Source organism: Hippopotamus amphibius, chromosome 8, assembly GCF_030028045.1.
Source record: "Hippopotamus amphibius kiboko isolate mHipAmp2 chromosome 8, mHipAmp2.hap2, whole genome shotgun sequence".
Classification (NCBI taxonomy): Eukaryota; Metazoa; Chordata; class Mammalia; order Artiodactyla; family Hippopotamidae; genus Hippopotamus; species Hippopotamus amphibius.
The window spans coordinates 138,851,617-138,876,735 of NC_080193.1; the positions used below are offsets into that span (position 1 = coordinate 138,851,617).

The 25,119-nt window shown below is 38.0% G+C and overlaps 1 protein-coding gene across 1 annotated transcript in view; it reads right to left on the bottom strand.

Annotated features, from left to right (window-relative positions):
• The window catches only part of FIGN (fidgetin, microtubule severing factor), a 115,235-nt gene extending 91,167 nt beyond the window's left edge, over positions 1–24,068 (bottom strand). The window contains exon 1 of the mRNA XM_057746595.1: positions 23,936–24,068. The gene's annotated coding sequence lies outside the window, so the exon portion shown is untranslated. The remainder of the gene's footprint in view (positions 1–23,935) is intronic.
• Between the last annotated feature and the right edge of the window lie 1,051 nt (positions 24,069–25,119).

Genomic DNA, 25,119 nt, shown 5'->3' on the forward strand with positions numbered 1-25,119 from the left:
AGTTCCTGAAAAGAACTCATTATCTTCAAAAGGAGAATCCCTTTATAATTTCTTTATGAATGTGTATATTGTTTCTACAAAAAAAGTATTTCAATGTCCAAAGAGGATAAGAATATTAACAGTGTAAGCAAGGCAAAGAGACTTGTACCAATCAGATACCATTTCTACTTCCAGGAATTCAAATGCAGAACGCAATCTGTTATGGAAAACTGAACATTAGATGGAGAATGAGGTTAGAGGAAATGCATATTTAGAAAAAGAGATTAATCTGTTAGACTGATGCTAACGGTCTTGGTTATTCTGTTGCTAGAGTTCCTGCATCTTGCTGGGTCTCTGTCTGTCTGTCTCTCTCTCTCTGTGCATAAGTATGATACCCCTCATTCTATGCACCACCCCCCTGCTGTACACACACACACACCCCTCACACTCCCCACCCACCACATGGTTCCTTCATCATGGCTTTGCCTTTTTTTTTTTTAACTTAAGAATGATACACCAGGAACAACTACAAAGTACAAAAGATGAATCTACGGATGTGACACTTGTAAAGGGTAACCCTATTTCACAAGTGAGATGGGACAAAAAAGAAAGAAAAAAGGCCACTGAAGCAATAACTGCTCACTGAATTACCATTAAATTGTAAGATTTACAATCCAACGTACAGTAAGTGCATATCTAATGGAGTTTGTCCTCTAAAAGAATATAAAGTGAATCTCTGCAGCATAAGATGTGTGTAGATGATGTATGTTTCTTTTAATCCAATCTTTTAATTAAAGACAAAAAAAGTTCAAAACACACAAAAAAAGAACACATTGATGCAACACCAGCAAAACCCAGAGGCAAACTTAGAAGCTTACCTAATTTTAAATGCACTTTATATTAACTATTCTCATTTTCTATCAAACCAAATTCATTCCTCCAAAGACAAAAGGCATATAATCAAATAAGTATGGCAAAACAGAAGTCATGCTATCTTTCACACAGCATTAGTACATGAACAGTTAACCTTTTTGAATCGTGTTAAATTAAAAAAAAAAAATACTGAATCCAAATGGTTGCTTATAAAATGCTAGATTTGTGCTGAAGGGAAAAAATAAGACAGACAGTTTATTAGTAGTATTGAGTCATTTAATAAAGGCAAATAAATTCTTATGTTGACACCATGGAGAGAATTCAAATATGATACTAATACAACCAAATATCAACAATATTATGACTATGTTCATTTTTATTAACACAAACAGCCCCCAGAAAGGAATTTACTATTTTCGAGCAAAATCATTTAAACTACTCTAATTAATAACCATTAAAAGCAAATTCTAATCATGATTATCTATGTATGCTGCTTTCTAAAGGAAAAAATTCATGAAATAATTCCCATTTTCCACCTCATGACAAACTCTTAATAAAACATATCATATCATGAATAATATTTTAGCAAAAGCTTTCTGGGAGAGGAAAATTGATATAACATAGCTTAAGTAATATTATTAGATGATTTATTTTATTTAGATAAATAGGATCTTTTTTAAGCAGTATCTCAGAAGTCGCTGTCCTTGAATTAAGTAATATATAAAACTATAACACCGATTTTGCAAACCTATGCTTTGCTCTTCTCACCTCTCCCCCACATGATCTGAATTTTACTTTAAAGGATTAACAAGCAACACATATGATCAGCAATGATATCCTTGTTCTTTTAAACCTTAGTGAATCAAGTTCGCTAAAGGTGAAATAGTGGAATTATCAGTACAAGTGGCTGTATCATCAGAGCCTTCAGAAAGGTGCTGTATAGAAATGCCTAAACAGCAGCATAAAGGATTTTATAGATGAGATATATATACACACAGATCTCTCTCTTTTTCTCACACACACACACACACACACACACACACAGCCTGCCTCTGGTTATTAAAAATATAAAATAGATTCACTACTGTACATAAAGCAAAAGCTATTTGTAATCCCCCCTCACATTAATTTTAACTTCAGTGCTACTTTAAAGGATGTACCGTTTTCTGCCCCCCTTTGCCAAGATATGTGAAATATTATCTTAGAAATCAGTTGGTTAAAGCCCCTCTCTATGCTACAGTGAGCCGGAGAATTTCCAGCATCTGATGAAGACCAGTGGACCACCTGATACTTTTTCAGCAGGGTGATAAAATTAAAGGATGGCTTTGATTTGCTTGAAGGATTACTTCCCTTACTTAATTGTTTAAAGTGCACGGTATTAACACAAAGAGGGGGGAAAGAAGAAAATTAAGAAGGTGACTGTAGAGCCCGAGCTAATTGCAAGCTGATTAGATTGTGCCATGCAAGAGCTCTCCCTCCGTTACATACCATCACCAGCTCTGGTCTTTTCCACCCTGCTGCTGCAGCAAACAAGCTGATTTGCTAACAAAGTGGTCAGCTCGGGCACTCACACAGCAGCTCACGGGGTCCACAGACGGCTGCTCTCCATGCAGAGAATCTCAAGCTCCATTTTCCAATCTGATTACACGGCTCCTTGTTCCAGCAGCCTTAAACCTTCATGGCAGTTTACCAACATTTTCATCACTTTTTTCTTTTACAAAGCAAAAGAACTGATAAGCTCTCAGGTACCCAGATCTCATAGTCAATGGCTGGCCAGCAGCCAGCATTCCCTCACCACACAACTGTTTCGGGCCACACTGCATAAAGCAGACAGGATTTACCAGACAGCACAGAACTATTCGAATTTTGCCTTGAGTACAAGGAAGCAGCATGTTTCCGTCCTTACAGACGTCGACTGTTTTGTCTAATCGCATCTAGGAAATACAGGGACCTAATAAGCGCCCTGCCTGCCCCCGCCTCCATAAAATAGAGGCACTGCAAAGCAAACCAATGAGCACATGCCCATGAATTCACTATTCCCCTAACTGATGTGCTCGGTCGCGGACTCTGCCTGGGAAATGAAAAGCACTAATAACTGTTTTTAAAAGTCCCAGTCTGATTACCTGGACCAATTACCTTGATGACTGTAAAAATGATCCTAGTGACTTTTCCTTAAAATCTAACATTTTGTGGACCACACAAAATACCTGATTAGCATCTTAAAACTTTGGCCACCCCCTAGAACTTTAAAAAAGACACCGAAAGATGCAGAAATGAAACACAAAATCTATCCTCTGAAGCCACCTCATGAGAATTCATCTCACTCCCTTGAATTCCCAGAAAACACATCACGCAGGTACCAAGAGTCTCCATGTAATACATTCACACTAGGAAGTTTAAAACAATGACTGCTATAACATTGCAAGTAGAACACCTATGTGTAGATTCTCCCTTCTATGTAATATTTTTACATTCATTTTTACCTATAGCCCACAGGCCTAAAATGTGGACTTTACAGTGAGATGATGTAAATGTTCACTCGCTGTCTGCTTCCGTGCAGCCAAAAAACAATAAACAAAAAATAATAACAGAGCCTCCTTCGGCCATGGTCAATAACTTTCTAACAAAGATGAGGAAAAGAAAAATGGCTTTTAATGGCTGCAGCTCTTCCTGGTTCATTTTTGCATAATATTGATCTATAGTAAGGGGTTTGGGAGGGGAGGGGATGCTGAGGAGTCTCCAGTTATGGGAAAAATGTACAACTCAGCTCACACAATGCCTCAGTACGCCAGCTCGCCAGTGCGCTGACCCTCTGTATCTCGGAGTCATTAGCTGGAATCCCAGCCCTGCCTCCAGGAGGGGGGATTTGAACTCACGCACAGAAGTGGAGAGATTTGGGATCTTGAGCATGCTAGACAGATGGGTCATTCCTCCTCGCTGATGAGGAGGACGCCTGTCCCCTGGGGAGGGGAAAACTGGATGAGTGACTGTCGCAAGATTCAGGCAATGGATGTGCTGCTGACTCAGGAATGGACTCTGACAGCCACCCTGCTTTAGTCCAGCTGCTCCGAGTGGGAGCGAGTTTAGGGCAGCTGTATTGACAGGTACATGCAAAAGTTAGGAGAGAATGGAAGAGAGAGGAAAGAAGGAAGGAAGGAGCAAATGCAGCAGCAACTCCTTTTCGAGACACATGCATACAAGAAATAAACATTTTTCCTTAGTGCAAAGTTGATATAACCCAACAGATAAAAGATGAGTTTGTGGATAGGCATATCTAGAACACCCACAGCATTTCTGAGTGGATTTTAAAAGAGGACGTGCATTTTAAGAACTGACAGACTAGGCTGGGTGCATGTGCACATCCATAATACTGCAAAACTCCAGAGACTCCCAGAAAGTACACCCACCCACCCATATATGTATTTGCATGTGGGTGGTATTCTGCATAAATGACTGTCAACTTAAAATGCCATTCTCTAATTTACATGCAAATTCTACCTCTGGTAAAATAAAAACATATTTTAAGCAGCTTACAGTGCCAACACATTATTCCCATGAATGATTCCTAGTAAACTATTTATGCCAACTGTGGGTTTTTTTTTTTTTTTATGATTTATTGGATGGTGAATGAAACCACTTAAACTATAGTTGTCTGTATGAATCAGTAATTTTCATGTTTCTAATTAAAATGTAAACAGCGTAATGAAGACATCAAGTTTTTAGGCAAATGTCTCTTCCATGCCACTTGGGGTATGGTAATTACTGGAGCAGATCTATGGATGCTTCTGAGTCCCCATACAAGTCCAGATTAAAAGCATTACTGCTAAACCTGGCTTTTTACACTAGGGAATTGTGGACTCTAACCCATTCCCAGTTTGCTTACAGATGCACACTGGTACCACCTTTAAAACCTGGTCATTAAAAAAAAATCAAAATGGAAAATAACAAACGAAGTAATTTATATTTAAAATGTTGATTATAAAACATTTACTGGCAATCAAAATGCTGGAAAGAGATCTACTCTGATTTGATTCCTTGCCATTAGCATCTTGAGAAAAAAAAAAAAAAGAAAAGAAAAGGAAAAGGAAAAGGAAGAAAGAAAAGAAAAACAGCAACCAAACAGTGTCTACCCTACATTTCTAGAGCCCAGATCTGGGTTGAGGGGTGAAGTGATAAGCTGATTCCAGATGCAAAGATAACATTTAACATCCAAGATTTATTTTGTTTAAATGAACAGTTTAAATGAAGTAAGTTCACAATACACAAAACAGCAAAATTTTAAAACAATATATAATCCATGGAGTAAAAATGTGTCATTTCCCCTCTCATATTCAAGAATATAAAAGTGCCTTTGATATGAAGCTGTAATCTGTTTTCATTTTTATTTCAGCATCTATTTCTCTCAAATTCGTCAAAATTTATCCTAAAGCAAATGACCTCTTCCACATGCTGCAGAAATACATCACCTCTTCTGCCTACAACTGTTAATTGAACTTCCTTCTGAAGCCTATTTTTCCAAGTTAACCAGCATGCTTGCTTTACATATTTACTACCTAGCACGTGAACAGTTATTTTAAAAAATATATATGTATATAATTCTGTACTGTCCCTCCCTCCACACACCCCTTAGAACTACTGCAGCTACACTTGCAGTTGAGCAGTTACAGCTGAAATCTGCAGTGATGTTAAAAGTCTAAAATGTAGGATAAAAGGAGGATTCCTTTCCCTCATCCCAGCCCCACCTCTGGACTCAAAGTCCACAGACTGATTGATATGGCCAATTTTCATATTATTTTTACATAAATGCTAGACAAGCATGTTGCTAAGGTTGGATGTGGAATTGAAAATGGATAAGAAACTTAAGTGGGGGGGGGAGTGGACATGAGGCAGAGAAAGAGAGCAATTTTTGCACTGTTACGTTTTATTACTAAAGTAATGCAGACAAACAAATGTATACCCACCATCCTGGGGTCAGAGGGAACGTTCAATCTAAAAGCATTTTCTACTACTTTACCATCTGAAAACATAACCTTTTTTTTTTTTTTTTTCCCTAATTTGGGCATAGAGACATAGTATTTTGGGGAAGGGAGAGGGTGGGACATGGAGAGAGAGAGAGGATCTGAACGAGGCATGTTTTGGTGATGCTTAATTTTTTTTTTTTTTTCAACACTCCTGGGGGCTTCCGAGGGAAAGAAAGCTGATTAAACAAGGCCAAGTGTTTTGTCGGCTTAAGGGTGATATCATAGTTGTGTTCAATATCAGAAGTGTTGCGAGTACAGGCATCATTTCTATTCGCTTTGTGCCAGAAAGGTAAACACTGGATTGCACTGTGGATTAAAACAATAAGAAATCCCTTTCCTCTCAGGCTTTCAAGGCCGTGTTAATCGGGTGTAATTTTTAATGAACACTAGCTGCTTGGTACTCATTCAAGACATTTCATTAGAAGGTTATTCATTTAAAAATCAACGTTTCAACCATATCAAGCTGTAACCTTTCTTGAAATGTAAATGAATGGTTTAAATGAGAAGATTCATAAAGAAGGGATGTTCCAATTCCAAGCATGGCATGCTATGTATTTTTAAATTTGTCTATGCCAGATGCTGTCCGTCAGAACAAAAAACTGTCCAAGCAGACAATCTGTGCGTCTGAATGTTGATCATGTTGGAAAGTACAGGGGGGAGGAGGGGAGTGTGTCAAGGATTCATGGTCCTTCATCTTTGCAGTAGAGCAAACACGTCTCTCAGTATAGCGACAGACAGCTGCTTCCACTTTCTAATGTGCCCTAACTTAGATCACTGAAAGAATTGTCAGCACTCAGAGAAACACACAAAGATAACACAGCCAGCTGCCATGGAGGGGAAAACAGCACAGCTCAGAAGAAATGGGATTTGTTCCATTTGCATGACGCGGCCTCCCCTGGGCCCCTTTCTTTCAAATCCAAAGCACAAAAGACAACACTTAACATATTTGCTTAAAGATGACAACCTCATGTTGATTTCATTTGGATGTAACAGTGTCAGGATTACAGATATAAGAATATATTATATCTGTAACAGAGACTGACAAATGTACCCATCAGTGGACCTGTCTGATTCATCTGCTTATACAGCCATTTTGCCATCCCAAGGGTGCCATCTAAGTAGTAACTTTAGAAGACTGAAGGTCTAATTTTATTACACCACATTTCAACCTACTAAACAATATTATTTCTAAAATAGATCATTTTTATTGGAAGTCTCCCTGATGAAAAATCCAGTAGACACCAGAGAATTTATGAACTGTATGGGTCCTTTGAACTCAATATACTGCCCATTTTAAACAACTTTTCTTGCCGTATGCCAAAATCCCAGTATCGAATAAGTGAAAGTTAGAGAGAATATGTATGTTTTGAATGTCTAAGTACATTGATACACTAAACAGATTTTATAGATAGAGAGAGGGGGAGAGAAGGAGACTGATTGATTATATGGACAACTATAAAATCAGGTCTTACCTGGTCCATTTGAGTAAATTCTTTGTAACCACTTCTGTCTGCTTCATTATATGTCCTTCCTCAATATAGCCTGTGTACTTCAATAGCAACTATATGAATAATCATTGCCTGTCGATACCTTTTGGACATATACTCAATCTGATTTTCAGTATTCTTTAGGCAGAGGATAAGGCCAGAGGAAGATTTAAAGCTAAACTGGCTAGCCTCTAGTCATTATAATATGTACAGCTTAGGAAAAAACATGATTCTGACCTGAAGCCTACATACTTTTACAAATCTTTATTCTGTATGGCTTTATGGATTCTGACTTTCTTAAGCAAATAAAAAGATATAGGAGGATGTGACTGATTTATTTGCATCTACATTACTCTAATTTACTTGATTGGAATTATGGGGGCGAGAATGGAGACACAAGGAACAGGTAGAGAGGAAACCACCATTCTCTTCACACATGCAGTACACACACACACACACAGGCACATAAATGCCTGGGCCACATTCAGCCCCACAGCCCACCCAACTGACTTCCCATAATAAATGCTGGCTCCCTGTGCTCCTGCTTTGTCCAAAGGAACGCTCTACTGCATGTTGCTATTTACTGGCAACATTATAATTCACTCATTTGGTCTTGTTTTATAAAATAGAGTTAAGTGCTATATGTGAAATTTCTGCACAGCAGATGGTTACCAATCATTATTTTCCATTTGTTTAGTTTCTAGTAAGAACAAGAGAAACTGTGGAGTAGTGATGCAAAAGAAAACTAGCAGCCTGCCTGAAAACCCAACCAGTGCCAGAAGACACATTAAAAAAAATTACTTTTATCACACAGTAGATCAAGGCTAAATATAATTTTGAGCCATGGGGAGACACTACCCCCCCACCCTCATCCGTAAAGGAAAATGCCATTTAGCAATTTATTTCTTAGTATAAAATCCTCTAAGAATTAGCCTCTCTATTTTTTTAAAGTGATCAAAGTTTCTAGAAGCAACTTATTATAACCATTAATGTTTGTCATCACCTACGCTGAAATCACTTTCTTTACCTCTAAGTGGCCCAGTTGTCCAACAGAAAATGGGAAATAGGAGCCATTTGTGGACAAGTGCACATGCACAGAAAATTAAGCTGTAAATATCTGGGCCGGGTTATTACTGGAATCTGGAAACATCTGGGGCTACAGAACAAGCCAAGCCCCATTTCCACAATGTCCAGGTAATTGCTTAAATGATTTATACCTTACTGTTTCTATTAAAAATGTCTTTAAAGAGAAACATTTGTAGGCTCGGTTCTGCAATAAAAACTGGTATCTGATTTCACTTGTACAAAATCTTGTGAAAGATGCTACATTTCTTCAAGGATATGTGCATGACAAAACTAAACCCTGGACAAAGACGGGAGTGCTAAAAGAAGGCGTGGTCAGTCATTTAAAGAAAACACTCATATCAGGCAAGCAAATTTTAAGGGGCTTACTTGTGATTAGTTTTTATTCTAATCCAAGGAATTCATTTAAAAAATTCTCTTCATGCACATCTGACAAATACATCCAAGCCATTTTAGGGTGAACTATACCTCAATATCCATTTTCAATTTCAGTTTTAACTAATTCCTGTAAATCTTGTTTACTGAGTCTTCAACTGAATATCATGCCAAATCTATCACCTAAGGGACAAATAAGTACCACCTCCCAGAGAGATATGGGCCACTTAGTTAAGAAACTGGAGAAATTTAAATTGGCTCCCTTAGATGGTGTCTGTATGGAGCTACTTAACTGGCCCATTCAGAATGAAAGCGCTATCAATGCTGTCAGTTGTTTCATAGGTTTCTCTCCTGAACACACACACACACACACACACACACACACACTGCTGTATTCACTTGAAATGATTTTGTTTTATTTCAGATTTTAAGCCAAGAGGACAATTATAGCTTCATATTCTTCAAGAACTGCCATGTCTAGACCTAACAAAAAATTCAGTGATTGACAGCTGTCAGCTATGCTTATGAGAGCAAGGGGGAAAAAAAAAAAAGAACAGCAACAAAATAAACTATTGACCAGTGACTTTTAACTATGGCTTATATTTAGTGACCGCCAACTTACATCACTACCCTCTCTGGGGAATCACCCTATTTTTTTTCTATGAGATGACTAAGGGGAAAATGGCTGACATTTTAGGTGTGAAGAATCTACATGGATATTTTTATTTAGTTAGTTTCAACACCCCCCCCCCACTTCCTGATAATAATCAGATAGAATTTTAAGCCTATGTCTTTTGGATCCTCCCTTGATTTAGTTTGGTTGTTGGCAAGCCACTTTCTTAAAGGTTTTATAATTCATGGTCCTTACTCTCAATCTCATGGCTTTCAATTTACACTTAAGCAACTTTAACGTGCTTGAAGATTACTGGTTTCTTGAAAACCACAAAGGCTAATTTAACAAAGGAACTAAATAGATTGTTGCAGTCAAACTGCAAAAATGCTCTTGCTACTTTTAACCTATTGTTTCACAACCTTTATTATTCTACCTCTAATGTACTATACTTCTTTACTTTTGAAGCTCTTTGCTGAAGATGCAGTGTTTTCATGCAATTGACTGAACAACATTTGTCCACTGCAGCTCACTTAACAGTGTATCTTTGCAATAATTTAGGTTCAACAATCAGCATTGCAGATATTTTCTTCTACATGGAGTATATGAGATCAACCTAGATTTCAATATGAAGTGGTGAGATAGCATCTAGAACTTTTCAGATTTGAAGAGCCCAAACTGGAAGAAAACCAGTGAGCTTTCAGTAAAGGTTATAGGTTTCCTTAGTAAAATTGTGTTTTTAGAAGAATGACAATAGAGCCTTTGTTTTTTCTGAGTTCTTTCATGAATCAATGTGAACAAGTGCTTTTCTCTGGTACATCTATCTTTAGGTTCAAATACAAATGTAAAACAGAAACTTTGAAAAATACTGTTCACTAACACATTACAATTTCAACATTTACTCAAATTGAATTTCCCTTAGAAAATTTTGTAATGCTATATGTTGTAACATTAGTGACAGGTTTAAGAAAGAAACTGACCCTTCCACAAACACACAAACTAAGCGGGTAATGCATTTGAACCACTAGAAGACAGGGTCACTGGGTGTCACCCCAACTAAATTGTTTACTGCCTAGTATTTAGTACAAAATAAATGAATAGTGTCAGACATTAAATATGAAACAAAATGTCAATTAAACTGTTAACCAAAGACATTCACAAACTAGAGAGTCAATGAAAGTTATAACAACTGTAGATCAGCTAGTTTGCATCTCACATCTTATCACCATAAGTACCATCATGTTCCCAAGGAAATCTGTTTTGAGTATTTCCAGGCATATATTTGCACACTGCTTATTTATCAGAGAAAGGACAAAATAGAAAGAAATGTCTTAGGAGATGCTGATTTCACATGTTCAACCAAAGGCTGAATAACAAAATGTCAATCAATCCTATGCTGGCAAGAAGTTGATTTGGAAGTGTCCACATCTAAAATTTTATGATTCTATACCCTCGAATTTTTCTGACTGCAAACACAAAAGGAAAAATACTTAAATAGGTAAAACACAGTGATTTGAAGCCATGTGTTACTGCCTGTAAACAAAATAGGTTATGGATTTTTGTTAGATAGCATTATAATGTTCTGTTTCTGTAAAATAGTTTAAATGCTCTCCTATCCAGAGATATGAAAATAGAATAAATGGCTGTAAGCTCTTTTTTTAGCTGTATAATTATAAAACCATTTTTTTAGAATTATAAGATTATAGTCTTTCTTTAGTAATTAAAGAATATAGAAATTTCATTTTTTAGAGAAATACATAATTTTAATATATCTGTTCTTTAAGTACTTTTAAAGGAATCTTCTAGTTTTTTAAAGTAAGATTAATAAGAGATGAACCAAGTGACAATCTCCTATATTTTTATCAATTCATCTCACCAAACATTTATTGAACACCTATTATAGGTCCTGCACTGTACACACATGTTAAGATTAAAAATAAAAAATGAATTAGATGTAGTCTGCTCTCAAGGAATTTACAATTTCATAAACGAGAAACACAAATGCCCAGCAATCTACAGAAGAAGAAAGATGATGGCAAATGACTAAAAGATTGTTTTTAAGTATTTAGGGAATATCAGACACATGTTGAAATGGATCCTGATTAGGGTGGCTCAAGAAGTTTTCATAGATGATGCAACATCTGAACTAGATGTCAAAGTCTTGGTAGGTTTTCGACAGGTGTTGCAGAAGAGCATTCCACAGAGTAAAAAGAAGATAAACAAAGATTAGTTAGGGATAAAACAGAGAAAAGATGGAGTTGCTTCCAGTCTGATAAACATCCAACTTTCATACTGATCTATAATTTTGACATATTTTTGAAGACACATGAAGTCCCTAACTCCATTACGGCTAAAGTTAATCTGCTCGTCAGTCTATTCATATCTCTTACAGGGGAAAAGCACCGGCTAACACTCATCAACTCTCAAGATATTAGAACTGCTGACACATTTGCTTGTAAGCAACTAGTAAGCATGTTTAATGAATGGTTACCATCCCTCCTGAAGGGCTTAACAAAGTGATAAATGGTCCTTCAGCTTCCTTCATTATTTCCAAGACAATTTCTGGAGTTTCTTAAAGGAAACAAAAAATCTTTGCATTCAACCATTGGCCACCAGCAAGGTTCCAAGTGACTCAAGCTCACCAGTCAATGACCAAGCAGTCACGGATTACATAGAACTGAAAAAAATCTTGAGTCGTTGGACCCACTCTCCTTACTGAGGTTCAGAGAGGCTGAAGGCCTTACCCAAGGTCACAAATATGATAGGCTGGTGTCACCTTTATCACATTCCTGAGGTACTCTTACCAGACGGTGGCAATGCTCTTAAGATCCTTCGCAGATTGTTGTTGAACTTTAGCCAGATAGTCAACCATCTCTAGTACGTATCATGAGTACATTCAATTCTAAACAGATCTCTCTATTTTTATGACTTCAAACCAGGAAGAATAGAATTTTTAAAATTAAAACTTAGAGCAAAATCTTTAAGAGCTCATGAAATGTATAAATTTTTGGTTCTGAGAAGTGATTCTCAATCCTAACTTTACATTAGAATCACTGGGGGAGAAAAAGAAAAGGTTTTGGTCATCCCTCAAAACCTCCATTTAAGTGGTCTGAGGTGGGGCTTTGGCAAATATTTTTTGTTTTGTTTTGTTTTTGGTCATTAAGGTACAGCTAGCATTTACAGGGTAGATACAAACTTTATCATCAAATTTTGCTCAAATCAAATTAAATCATATATCTATCTACGTCAATGATTTGAACTCCTATAATGGCAATAAATGCATTATTTTCCAAAAGAAGTCTTAAAAAAGATATATTCCAATCCTCAGTAGATTTTCTTCCATAATTTCATTTGAGGCTTAACCAAATTGAGTAGGTGAAGGAGAAAAAAAGAGTCTAAGAGTAACATGAATCATCTTTAAAGGCATGTGCATTTTTTACACTTTTTTCAAATTATAGGGAAGAAAAGGGGAGATAGTTCTTTTAATTTGGGTGACCACAAATCCCATATATATCCAAGATCTGCTATAGAACCTGCCATTTTAAAACAGGAGACTATAATTTGTTTAGATTATAGTGCTTTGTGCTAAGTAATGTGACTAGTCACTAATTCCTAATAAATGCTGTTTTCTTGCATAATTATATGAGGATGTGATTTTTTAAATTAATTGCCAGCATCATTTTTAGCAACAGCCATATGAAGGCAGTCCTTACCCTTACTTTCCTATACAACTTCCCTAACTTCTTTTGCCTTTAGCTATTTCCTCATTTCTACAAGTGGTCTTTCACCCTCTGTCCATGCCAAAAAATGCTGCTACACATTCCTCCTAGTACATAGCCCAATATCCTCTTAATTAATTCAAGGTACTTCCTCATGATCTAAATATCATAGTCCACTGGCTCAAGTGAAATCTGATTTTCCAGATGATCGAGTATAATAAACAGGCCTACAGATAAATACTTTAAAAAAAAGGAAGAAAAAAAGAGAGAGAGAAAGAAAGAGAGAGAGAGAGAGGGAGAAAGAAAGAAAAAGAAAGAAAGAAAAAAAAGTTCAGCCCCTCAAAACAGTAAACAGGTATGGGTAAGGATGAATTTCAGGAGCATGAGGATGGATGAGACAGTAAGGTTTCTGGTGAGTTTGCAAATAGCAAAACAGATAGAAAACCATTTCCCCACTGGCCCCAAGCACAAGGACACCTACAAAGTTGGCTATTAGAATTTACAGGTAAATATTTTACAATATGCATTTAGCTCTACGTGAACATTACAATTATACAGGAGCAACGCCTCCTAGACTGTAGCTCAGCAGTAGAGGCATTTTGATTTAGTAGAGTAGATTTCAAGGAAACAGACTATATTAGGGTAAAATTGGGGATTTTTGCTCAACACTACAGAAAAAACTATACCACAGGTTGTACTATACTCACTGGGTATTTTTAAGAAGAAACAATACAAAATAGTTTCCTGTAAGGTCTTTTTACTCTGATGCTGCAACAAAATAAAACAAGACACAAATCATAAAACAAACGAAACGAGTATTAATGCATTGCAGGTACTCACTGAGGACTTATTAAAAGAACACAGCAAAATAAAGAACTTCCAATAGTAGTTTTCCTAACACTTTTATTGCTTACATATTATTGATAGATGCCACCCACAGTAAAAAAAAAGACAAAAAAATAATAAAACCAAAAATCCCAAGAGATTTTGCATATGTACAGATTTTTTCTCTCTCTAGAAAGACACTACTCAGTCTAAACATCTATTTCTGAATCAGATTATTTAGTCCTAATATCTTACCATGCATAAGTAAGTAAATGAGTTGATTAGTTGATCGGTACTCTCAGAATTACATAAAACATATTTTTCCAATTAGGGAACACATATTCTTAGTGCATTTAAAATCTTCCCACAGAAAGGACAAGCACTGTTCATGTAGACGTATAAAATGCCTTCTAGTTTGTCAGACAAGGACTCTGTCAGACAAGGACTCAGGCCATGTGGAATGTCCCACTGCCTACATTTGGATCATATCAGTATTCCCCTCAAAAATGTTGCTTAATTTTCTGAATAATGAAAGCGAAAATCTCTCTTTAAAGAACTTTATACCAACACTACTGGAGTAGAATACCACGATAAGGGGGGTGGGGGATTAGACCCAGATCTTTTGTAGGTTGGGCCTAAAACTGACCCCAGATTTGTGACTCATGAATGGAAAGTCAGTTTTAATATAGATGTGCTTTAAAAGTAAAAATGGCTATTATTCTTAACAAGTTACACATTGAGTATTATTCTTTAAAAACGACTCATAAAATATCTTTTTAAGGACTTAAAGTCATGATTATGTTCTACTCTCTTACCTCTGCTTGAATTTAATTTTTCATTTTCCAGGAAAGGATACATTTTCTAACTAACCCCGTTAACCTAATTACTCATAAAGAAATACCAAAAGCGTCCCTGACATCAATACCTTCACAAAGAAATGTATCTGTGCACATGCACAAGAGCATCTTCCATTTAGATAATCAAAACTGTAATTTTTACTTAAAAGATTCTTTTAGATCCATGTAATTCCTGGCAGTAAAATTTATCACAAGCACTTAAAGTGTGCAAACAGTAAGACTGTCCTATTCATATCCTTATTTCTTTATAGATTTAAATTCAAAAGTATTAACTGTTAAGCTTAAAAGACTAATAGGACTCTATTTAATGGTATTTGTTTGATCTTAAATGGGTATTGTGATGAAAATGCCTTCAATCTTAAAGGAACCTTTTATCCTACTCAGAATAATTATCTTGCAAGATTAAAATCAGTGAATCATACCTAATTAAGATTTATAATTTCGCATCATTCAGGTATATGATCTAAGAGAAAGAGTTTATAATCCGAACTTCAATTTAAATGGAAAGGAATAAGTGAATAAAGGGAAATAAACAGCTGTTGGGGGCACAAGGATGCATTACTATTTACCCAGATTCCTAGTTTAATCTTTTTTAAAGCTAAACATTTAATATGAAAACACAACATATTAAAGAATAGGAGTAAGGTGGGAAAAGAAGGTTCCCAAATTAAATCAAACTACAGAATTTTTTGGTTATACAACATAGAATATTTAAACATATGCATTGTGGCTAATGACCTCTTAAAAAAATCAAGTTTGCAATGCCTTTAATGCAAAATGATTCCTAAACTGTGGGGTGAATTTATAATTAAATGGGACACTGTTTTAATAGTTATCTCCAAGCCTCCTTTCATTAAAGTACATGTCAACTGAGAGAGCAATACCTTGTTATTACAAAGGGCACAGATTTTTCTTCTTAGATGGTCTCAAATGTAGTATTTCTCTCCACCAAGTCTAACGAGGCATTCAAAATAAGTTCGGTTTTTTTCTTTCTTCAGAAATATCTTTAAAGCCTGCCCCCCCCCACCCCCACCAGTCTTGGATTACATAAAAGAATAGTTACTTTTCTGAGCTCTTTGATATTTTTCTTCCTGGCAGAGTCATCTGATGTGGGAAATATCTTTTGAAAATAAATGGTGCAACTTCAAGTGCACTCAGATCCATTACTTGCTGGACATTCCATCATATCTGAAAAAGCCGCTTGACTTCAAAATTTAGTTTTAGGGATCTCAATATGAAGCTTGATCTCATTGAGAAGTATCTTGGGAAGCAACAAGGTAAACGTTTTATCCACCCATCAACCCAGACTGCTCAAACCAAGGGGGCAAGCAGTCACAGATGGTGACTACATTTTTCAGGGGGAAGGGGATTGTTCTGGCTTAAGTTCAGAAACGAAGTGCACAATTTGAATATAACATCCTGCAAAGTTAATGTTACTGCAAGACTTACTTTCATCTTTAACACAGCTATCACCACATGTTTATATAGCTACAATGCTACTTACTAATGTCAAAGTATCAGTACTGCTGCTACTGTAACAAGGTAATTATTTTTGTGTTTACCCGTCTTACCTGGCTCCTCTTACCTGACTCCAGGAGTTGTGCTTTTATTTCTCAATGGGCAGAATTTTCTGTATTTTTAGATAACTTAGGATTCTACATTAAAAATACCTACGTCGCTTGTGCTTGAAACTTGCACAAGTCAACCTGGCACAAAGCAACAAAGAAGCTCTCAGGCTCTTATTTCAAATCTTACTAAAATCCTCCCACCCTAATCGTTCTGTGCCTGGGGAATACACATTTAAGAATGTACCTGCCTGCAAACAATTACAAAACAAAGTTGCTTGTAAGAATATCTGCACAAAAATTCAAGCAACCTATGGGAGCACATCAGGCAAAAGGCAATGTAAGATAAAGGCAAATATTTCAGTCACCAGTTCATGTATAGAAAGAGCAGAAGATCCCTAATGGTCCATTTTCCCATCGAGGCTCTTACTCAGCAAACACTAGTTATCTCTTCAGGCAGAAGCACGTGGAATCATTGTGGACTGGTCAGTCTCCCGGTAGGAAACCCAGTGACTTCCACAAAGTTTGCGGGTAATGAAGGCAGGGCCTGCTTCATTGCCCTGTGACCTGGGCAGGTCTGCAGGTCCCCCACACAGAAGGGCCCTGCACTTGGTTTAATGTTCTGCTGTTGCCGTCTTGAATTCTTAATAATTTTTGAACAAGGTGCCCCACATTTTAATTTTGCACTAAGCCCAGAAATTATGTAGCCAGCCCTAGGTGAAGGTGACAATGTTGACGGGAAGGAGAATATATCAGAAGAATTGCAAAAAGTTTACAGCAACATCTAGAAACCCATGGCTTTACATTATACTACTTTAAAATTATTATTTTGAATGTTACTGTTTCCATGAATAATATTTCCTAAAACCATAGCATGAAAGTAGAGGTCACTCATACTCAGATAAGTCTACTGTCATAAGTATATGGCATTTAATCAATTGTCAGTTGCTTAAAAAGCATCCAGTTGACATAAGGCAAACATTAGATGGGGAGGGGGGTGTTGCTTGCTGAACTAAAACTGAGTTTCTGTTTTCTTGCCAGCAATATGTCCACAAGTGGAATGGGATAAATATACAAATAACCAGCAGAAAGAAAAACTCATAAGCAAGAAACTGAGTAAAGGTATTATCAACATTAAGATATTGGGGAAAAGAAAGCATAAATTTTCTGAGTATTTTACAGTATGTATCCTACAGCAAGAAAATACTTTTTGTAAGTTATATATCACTCGTAACTCATATGAAAATAAGAACAAAATCCTAACAAGAAACAAACTTTCCAATATGACTTAAAAAATACTTTCTAAAAATGATTTCCCAACATAAAAGTATAAATATTTAAGCCAGGATACAGGGTAGAAAAAAGTTTAACCTTGGGCCTTTAGATAATAAATCATGAATTTCTACTTTCAAGATGTATCAGTTTCAAAAATGACTGGAAGCAGTAATGCTATAAATGCTTTGAGAAAATCACAGTAGCTCAAATATAAGCAAACATATCCATTTATACATATACTCAACATAAATACTTCTGCATTGCAATTCTTCTTTGAATTCACTGCTTCTAATATCCTCTGAAACCACAGCTCACCATATGCAATGTTAAGCACAGTGTCACTATTCAAGTAACAAGACAACAAGCAGATTTGTTGCATAAAATATGTAAATATTATTAACAGAAAGTGCCATATGATATCTCATGTTTGGATGGTTTCTGATCACCTATCTTTTCTGCCGCCTCACTCTCTTAACTAAGACTGTCGGCAACAGGTACGGCACTCGTGTGCTGTGCTGTGGCAGAGCTCCTGAGCTGGCATCTGTGCTGCTGCCCTGAGGAAACTTTGCATACCCACCTGCTTTTGATTTGCTTCAAACTTATCAGTACAATTTATTTGTACCATACTCTTGCCTAGCTTTTATTTCCACTATCTGCATTTCTTATAGTCAGCATCCCTCAAGCACAACTGCCATTTACATGATAACATCCAAAATATCAAAAGGATCAGTAATCAGTAATCATGTCAAAGCGGCTAGGCTTGAAATTTTCACTGTAAGTTAAATGAAAAAGTTGCTAAAAATTCAAGTTTAGGAAAAAAAAGGAAGAAAATTACAAAAATCCAACCATGAAAAGTCCCTGCTAAACAGACATTTGCAGTCTTTCCAAAAAAAAAAAAAAAAAAAAAGCCTGTCATTTTTAATAGATTTTAAAAAAAAGCTAGCTATAATCTGTTGTGTGTGAGAGAGAGAAAGAAAGAGTTAATTGAAAGGTGAAATAATTTTTGGACTTGAAGACTTCTTAGTAGTTCCCCCAGATAATTTCTAAGTTCAATTTATTTTAATAAAACATTAACTCTTGCTTATCTCCAAAGAGACAATTATATTACTTTTTTTAACTGAAAGAAAAAAACTGCATTGTTTTCTGTGTCACTTGTTTATTCTAGTTTATCAGGGACCAAAGATAAAAAAGCAGATATGCTGATTAATCACACCTTATCGATCAGTAGTATACATCAGTATTTCACACAAATATCTGTAGAACAATTTCTCCCAATCAAAAATTTATAAATCAACTTAAATTCCTGGTATTTAAAATTATTTGCTCTGCAAAAATAAATGTACTTTACAAAAGAAGTATGTAAAATTTGTACTCAAGAATACCAAAGGCAAAACAGCAAACATTTCTATCAAACCAAGGTTTTAAGAACAAACTAGACAGTACAAAACATAAAAGCCTGCAATTGTTTTAAGTACACCTAGCAATTCTGCCGATTTGGGACCATTAAAACTGATTACTTAATTAGGCAATCATTCAAGGCATCCAAACACTCACAGACAAAAACAGGGAATTATTAGCATAGCCATCTTCACCTTGAGATGCAAATTCTGAAAAATGTTGCAGACACTTAAACTTTCAGGATCTATCCCCATGCGTAAACTAAGCAAAATACTAAATTCTAAAAGGTGACATCCCCAAACTCAGGAAAAAAAAGAATTTACCTAAAATGACATTACTCATCTGTTTTTTTTTCAGATGGCTAATATTTTGAACTATCTTAGAATGTAATACAGATTGTCTCTAGATTCTTAGAAGTACTACTCCCTTTCTCCCCTCTGGTCATACTCTTGTACTAGCTGAAAGTAATTAAGAAAAATTTTGCTCTCTTGTATGCCTGTCAGAAGTACCTGCCTCCAAAGTTCCTGCCTGACATGAATAAAAGCAACAAAAAAGATTTTCTATTTATGGGAAAAAAAAAAAAAAAGTATTGGAAACTCAGCCGCAGGAGTCCTTAATATAACTGAGGAAAAAACTCTCTGTTTTCACTCCAAAGGTATCAGAGACATTTTTAAGAATTTCACTGATTCGGTGTAGTCAGGAAAAAGAAAAATATTCCATTTTCGAAAAAGATGGCTCCTGAAATAATTCTAAAGTGACCCTATAAACTGTCTTTTTAGGAGAAGAAGAAAAAAAGCAAGTCAACTCACACATACAGCTTCCAAACAGAAGTCTTACCCTCTTCCAGGAAAACAACGAGATTTTATTTACCCTGCTATGATTCTTTCATTTCAGATATGATTAATTAGCAAGTATTACACTTTGCAAAACTCCCACCAAACTCTTTGTGCTCTACCAGCCTAGCTGTTGATAGACCCATGTGAAATAACAAGTAGCCACCAGCAGGAAAAGACAAGTGTCCAAAAACTCTACATCCAAGAAGGAACACTTCTCTCCTATCTTTGCCTCCCAACATGAAACAGGCTGCTTTTAACTGCTTTCACCGAAAATAAAGAAATAAATAAAAAATTTTTTAAGTTGGTCCTTTTCTTAATAATACTGTTTAAAATTTGAATAATGCATGCAACATTTCAGCATCCAAGAATACATGGCATATTTAATCGGTTACCCACCTACATTTTGAAGCTGAAATTCTGAAAGACTTGTGAGTTCCTGGGGCTTTTATTGGTAATGACCCACATGCACAATTAATAAACAATAAAGATGATGTGAGCGAGCGTGTTTTGGTAAATGGTTTTTACAGGAAAAAATGTTTCTTCCCCCACTAACAGCTATTATGCCACATGTATAATGAAGATGGGCCACAGAAATAAAGGGCTAAAAGAGAACATGAAGAGAAGAGAGCCACTCTAAAATCTGAGTGAATGAAAACTCTGATTTTCTGTATATTGCTCCAAAACACCGCTTCAAAATAATTTTTCCTTTAAAACAATCATTTTCAAAATGTCCACGTGAACCAAGAAGCAGGCCAGAACTGGGTGTACTATAAATATGTATCTGAACAACAGTCAGTTTACAAAGGCTGGGGTTTCCCCTTAAACCTTTCAACTGTTATGTCCAAAAAAATTCACACACAGTACAATACTAATAAATAGATCTTGGTGGTTCCAGGAAACATTTTTTTTTAAATCTATTCTGGTCAAAATATCCTTGCTTTTTTTCTGTTGTATTAAATTTAGGATCAAAAACATCAAAGCAGCTTCCACCTCGGACCTAACTTTTAGAGGATCAATGTGACAAGGCAGCCCCTGATAGATGTTTCTCTTGATAAACGACTTGTTCAAAAGAGACATTGTAGCTTTCATTTCCTGACCACAACACACTTTTAATTTGCAACAGCAGAGCTGCCAGAGTGTGAGCACTTGCCCACTTTCCAGCCTTTTAGGTTTGTAGCTCTGGTTCCCTTAGGCCACACATGTGAGACAAACAAAATCTAAAAATAATCAGAGTAACAGAATTACAAAATAGGAGCCACTAATGCCACTCCATACACACGCACGTGTCTACTTTATAGATTATATATAAACTTTTCCTCCGCAGAATTCTAGTGTATGATAACAAGCTTCCTGAATGAACATCACTTGCATAATGGGCATTTAAACACACAGGGAAATAAATTATGTGAGTATTATTTAATAGTAAGCAGAGACGGGGGGGTTATACACTTAAATCTGCTGTTAAATGTCATGAATTATATGATTACCTACCCCAACGTGTTTTTTACATATTACTGCAATAATTATTATTACTACTACCCAGAAATCACATTTAAGTATCAATACGGTGAACAGTCAAACCATCCAATTTCTGTTCTCAGCACATTGTCCGAGCTCCAATTTAAAATTTATAAATGTAATATCCTCCTCATCACAGGCAGCAGCCCAATCTGCTCTGAATATATATTACAGCTTTAACATCACAGAGGGAAATCGCCCATCTGGCAATCCCATTCGCTCCAACAGCTCCGGGGGAAAAAAGCTGTGCTCTCCCCTCCTTAAAACATTTCTCAGGGCAAATTATGTGCATCTAAAATAAACAGTCTTCTTATTGATCGCTTCAAAGTCAACAAGTTCCAAATGCAAAATTCAATCAAATCCTTCCTATCATGTAAGAGCGGTGTGTGTTTAGCTCAATAGTCACCAGAGTCCAACCAGAAGTGTCTGTAGCGCATCGGCTCTTATAGTCCCTTTCCTTGTATTCACATTTGTGTTATGAGAGAGCAGTAACCACGGCCACATTACAGACCCCTGGCAGCTTTGCCCCACTGCTATTTCTTTCTTTCACATTTTCCCTTTCGTTCTTCCTCTCTTTTCAGGATGAATGCATGGTGGTGGGTATACGTAACAAAAACAAAAGCAAACATTTTAAAGTGGACATATTCTCTGGTTATGCAAAATACTTTTTAACATCTTTTTGTTGTTCCCTCCTCGTCTTAATTGAATATCACAAAGTGTACACACGGTCACAAGAGCTATTGAAAACCCCCTCTCACTCCATGTATCAGATCTTTTTTTTTTTTGGTAAAGAAAGAGGAAAGAGAGATTTCAAACAAAGTCAATTTCAGTGCCTGCTTATTTAATTCTGTCACAGGTTAAAAGTAAAAAGTGCTGACAGGCAGACAAGTGAATGGCAAGGAAAAAAACAAAACAAACCCTACCACTGTTCCTTAAAAGGCATTAAGGACTGTAAGCAATCACAATACATTTTTTATTTTCATGTAAAAGATATCCCTTCTCTCACTCACCCCAAAAAATACCACACTCAGAACTGATTACTCCACAAAGTGCAGTCATCGAGAGAGCAGAGTCAAATTGCATTAGTAGATTGAAAAAAAAAATTTCACCCACTTCTGTGTGTGTACATATATATATATATACACCTTCATTAGTAAGCAGTCTTTCCCCACACTCCCGCCCTCTTCCCTCTCCACCCAGCCCCCTCCCCAAAAAACCCCACACTGAGTTTAACTAATTTACATACCATTTGACTTCAGCAGTTATATAGTGCATTACTAGTAACATGCAACTTTGGGATTACAGCTAAAACCGACAAAGGTGGACTCCAGTAATCTAGTAATCAAAACTGAAATATACAAACAAGTGATAGCAGAAGCAAACAAGCATTTTGACAGATTAAAATATACATTTATATATATATATTTTTTGGTATGTATATATATATATTTTTAAAAGAATTCTATATCATGAGCAGCTGCTTCCCAAGCAGAGTCTTCAATGGGTTTATCATGCTATTTAATTTCTTTCCTATTTAGATGCAAAGGAAGTAAATTCCAAAACTGACATACCATAAACACTGGTGCTACTGATCATTTCTTGCTGGCAGCACAAAAAGCTGAATTGGATTTCTCACAAGCAGGAATTCCAAAGGTTGCTTTTCATTAAAGCCACTTTTCCTCTCAGCTATCAAATGTCACTGCCTTGAAACGTGGGCCCTTTCGTCAGGTATTCATTTAACCTACATGCATATAATTAAGGGGGAAAGCAACATCAACAAAAAGGGGATCTCAGATCACAGGAGAAGAAAGAAAGGAAAAAAAGCACATGACCAGGAATGCAAGTCCATGTCAATTTCACTCACTCCCATTGAAACTAACAAGAGCTCCGGGGAGGACGGTAATAGGATCAGTGGATTGTATATACCATTAAATTATACATCTTTCTCTCCCGTTCCTTGCCAACAATACGCCCACCACGCTGTACCCCCTCCAAGATGATGTGCTTACATTTTTCTGCAACCGATCTTCTGACATTTTCGCGTTCCTCCAGCCACGAGATTGTAATTTAACCTCAACTTTTTGTGTGTGCAAGATTCTTATTTACACTTCTTATTTACTTAGAAGTTAGTTCCCGAAGAAAGTCTAGCCCCACCCTACGGCTCCGCTTTCTTATTTTTTTATTTTTGAAGTAAAAAGATAGTGATAAGTAAGCCCAATATAGCGGAAAACGAGATTCTTGCAGTCGCGAACTCTTAATTCCACACTATTGTTACGATGATGAAGCAGTAAAAACATGCATTCTAATGTTTCAGGGCTACTTTGCACAGAGAAATTAGACAGCAGGTTGGCGTACAGAACAGAGACGAGTGCACATGAAATGTAATGTTTACGGCACAACTCGAAGGTCTCTTTTCATTACGGTCTTGGATTTACTTATGTTCTTTAAAAATCCAACAAACACAAACAAAACCAAATTTAAACAGATGGTAGGAAACTACGGAGCTCCTCTTACCTGAACGCGCGGAGCGAACACCCGATAGGTTAGCGTAGCATCGATCCGGTGTGTTTGCTGATGAATGGAAGCTAGGGTTAAGTGAAGGTGCCTATGATTTGAAATCATTCCAAGTTTTTGAAGGGAAGACGGACTGCAGCCTCTGCCATGTTGGAATTTCAAACCCAAAACAGCTGCTTGGAAGGAGCCAGCATGCCAGAGGCTGGGCGCAGGCGCAGAGCGCCGCCGAGCCAAATTCAAATCACTTTCACACTAAGAGCCAAAGATCAGTTTTCAAAGGAGAGAGGGAGAGGGAGACGCAGGCCGCCGCGAGGGAGCGGAGACGGCAGGCGGCGGCGCGAGGCGGGCCGCGGGCCGCGGGCAGCGCCGGGCCGCGGGGGGACCGCGAGGCAGAGCGAGAGCGGGAGCGAGAGGCGCGCGGAGCCGGCGGGGGAGCGGGGAGGCGGGAGGCGAGCGGCGGGCGGGCGGGCGAGCGAGGGGCGCGCCAGAGATTCATGGGCAGGGAGGGCGCAATGGCCGCGCCGCGCGGGCCGGCCGGCCGGCCGCGCGGGTCATGTTACACGGCCGGGGCCGCGGCGGCCGCCCAGCCTCGCCGCCGCGCCCGCGCGGCCCGGAGGGGGCCCCGGGGGCATGGCTCCGCGCGCGGGGACCCGCGGCCCGGCCTGCCCGCGCTCCGGGGCGGCCCGCGCCGGGGGAAGGGAGGCAAGGGGCCTCGCTTCCCCACGCGCTCCCGGCCCGCCCCAGGCCCTCTGGACAGCCGCGGCCGGGCCGCCCGCCCCCACCCCCCACGACTCGCGCGCAGGACAGCACCCGGCCCCGAGAGCGGGGACCTCACCCGCGCTCCCCCCGGGGCCCCCAGCACCAGCCGGAAAACGACTTTATTTCTGCCAAGAGGAGGCAACTTCGGGGGCGGGGGTGGGGGGGGGAATCCGAATTCACCGAGTCCCCCTCCCCCGCTGCCCTGTGAATACAGAAAAGCCGAAGTGGCTAGGTGTGCGGTCCCCTCTGCCGCCCTCTGGCTCCCCTCCCTACCTCCCCCAGGCGGCTCGGGCAGGGGAAGGCAGCGCCCGGGGGCCCCTGGGGCGGGCGGCCGGTGCGCAGGCAGAGACCTTAGGCTCCTGCTTTCCCAACCCCCTTCTCTGGAGCAATCTGGGGACCCAGGAGTGGGAAGGGAGTAGGGGCTT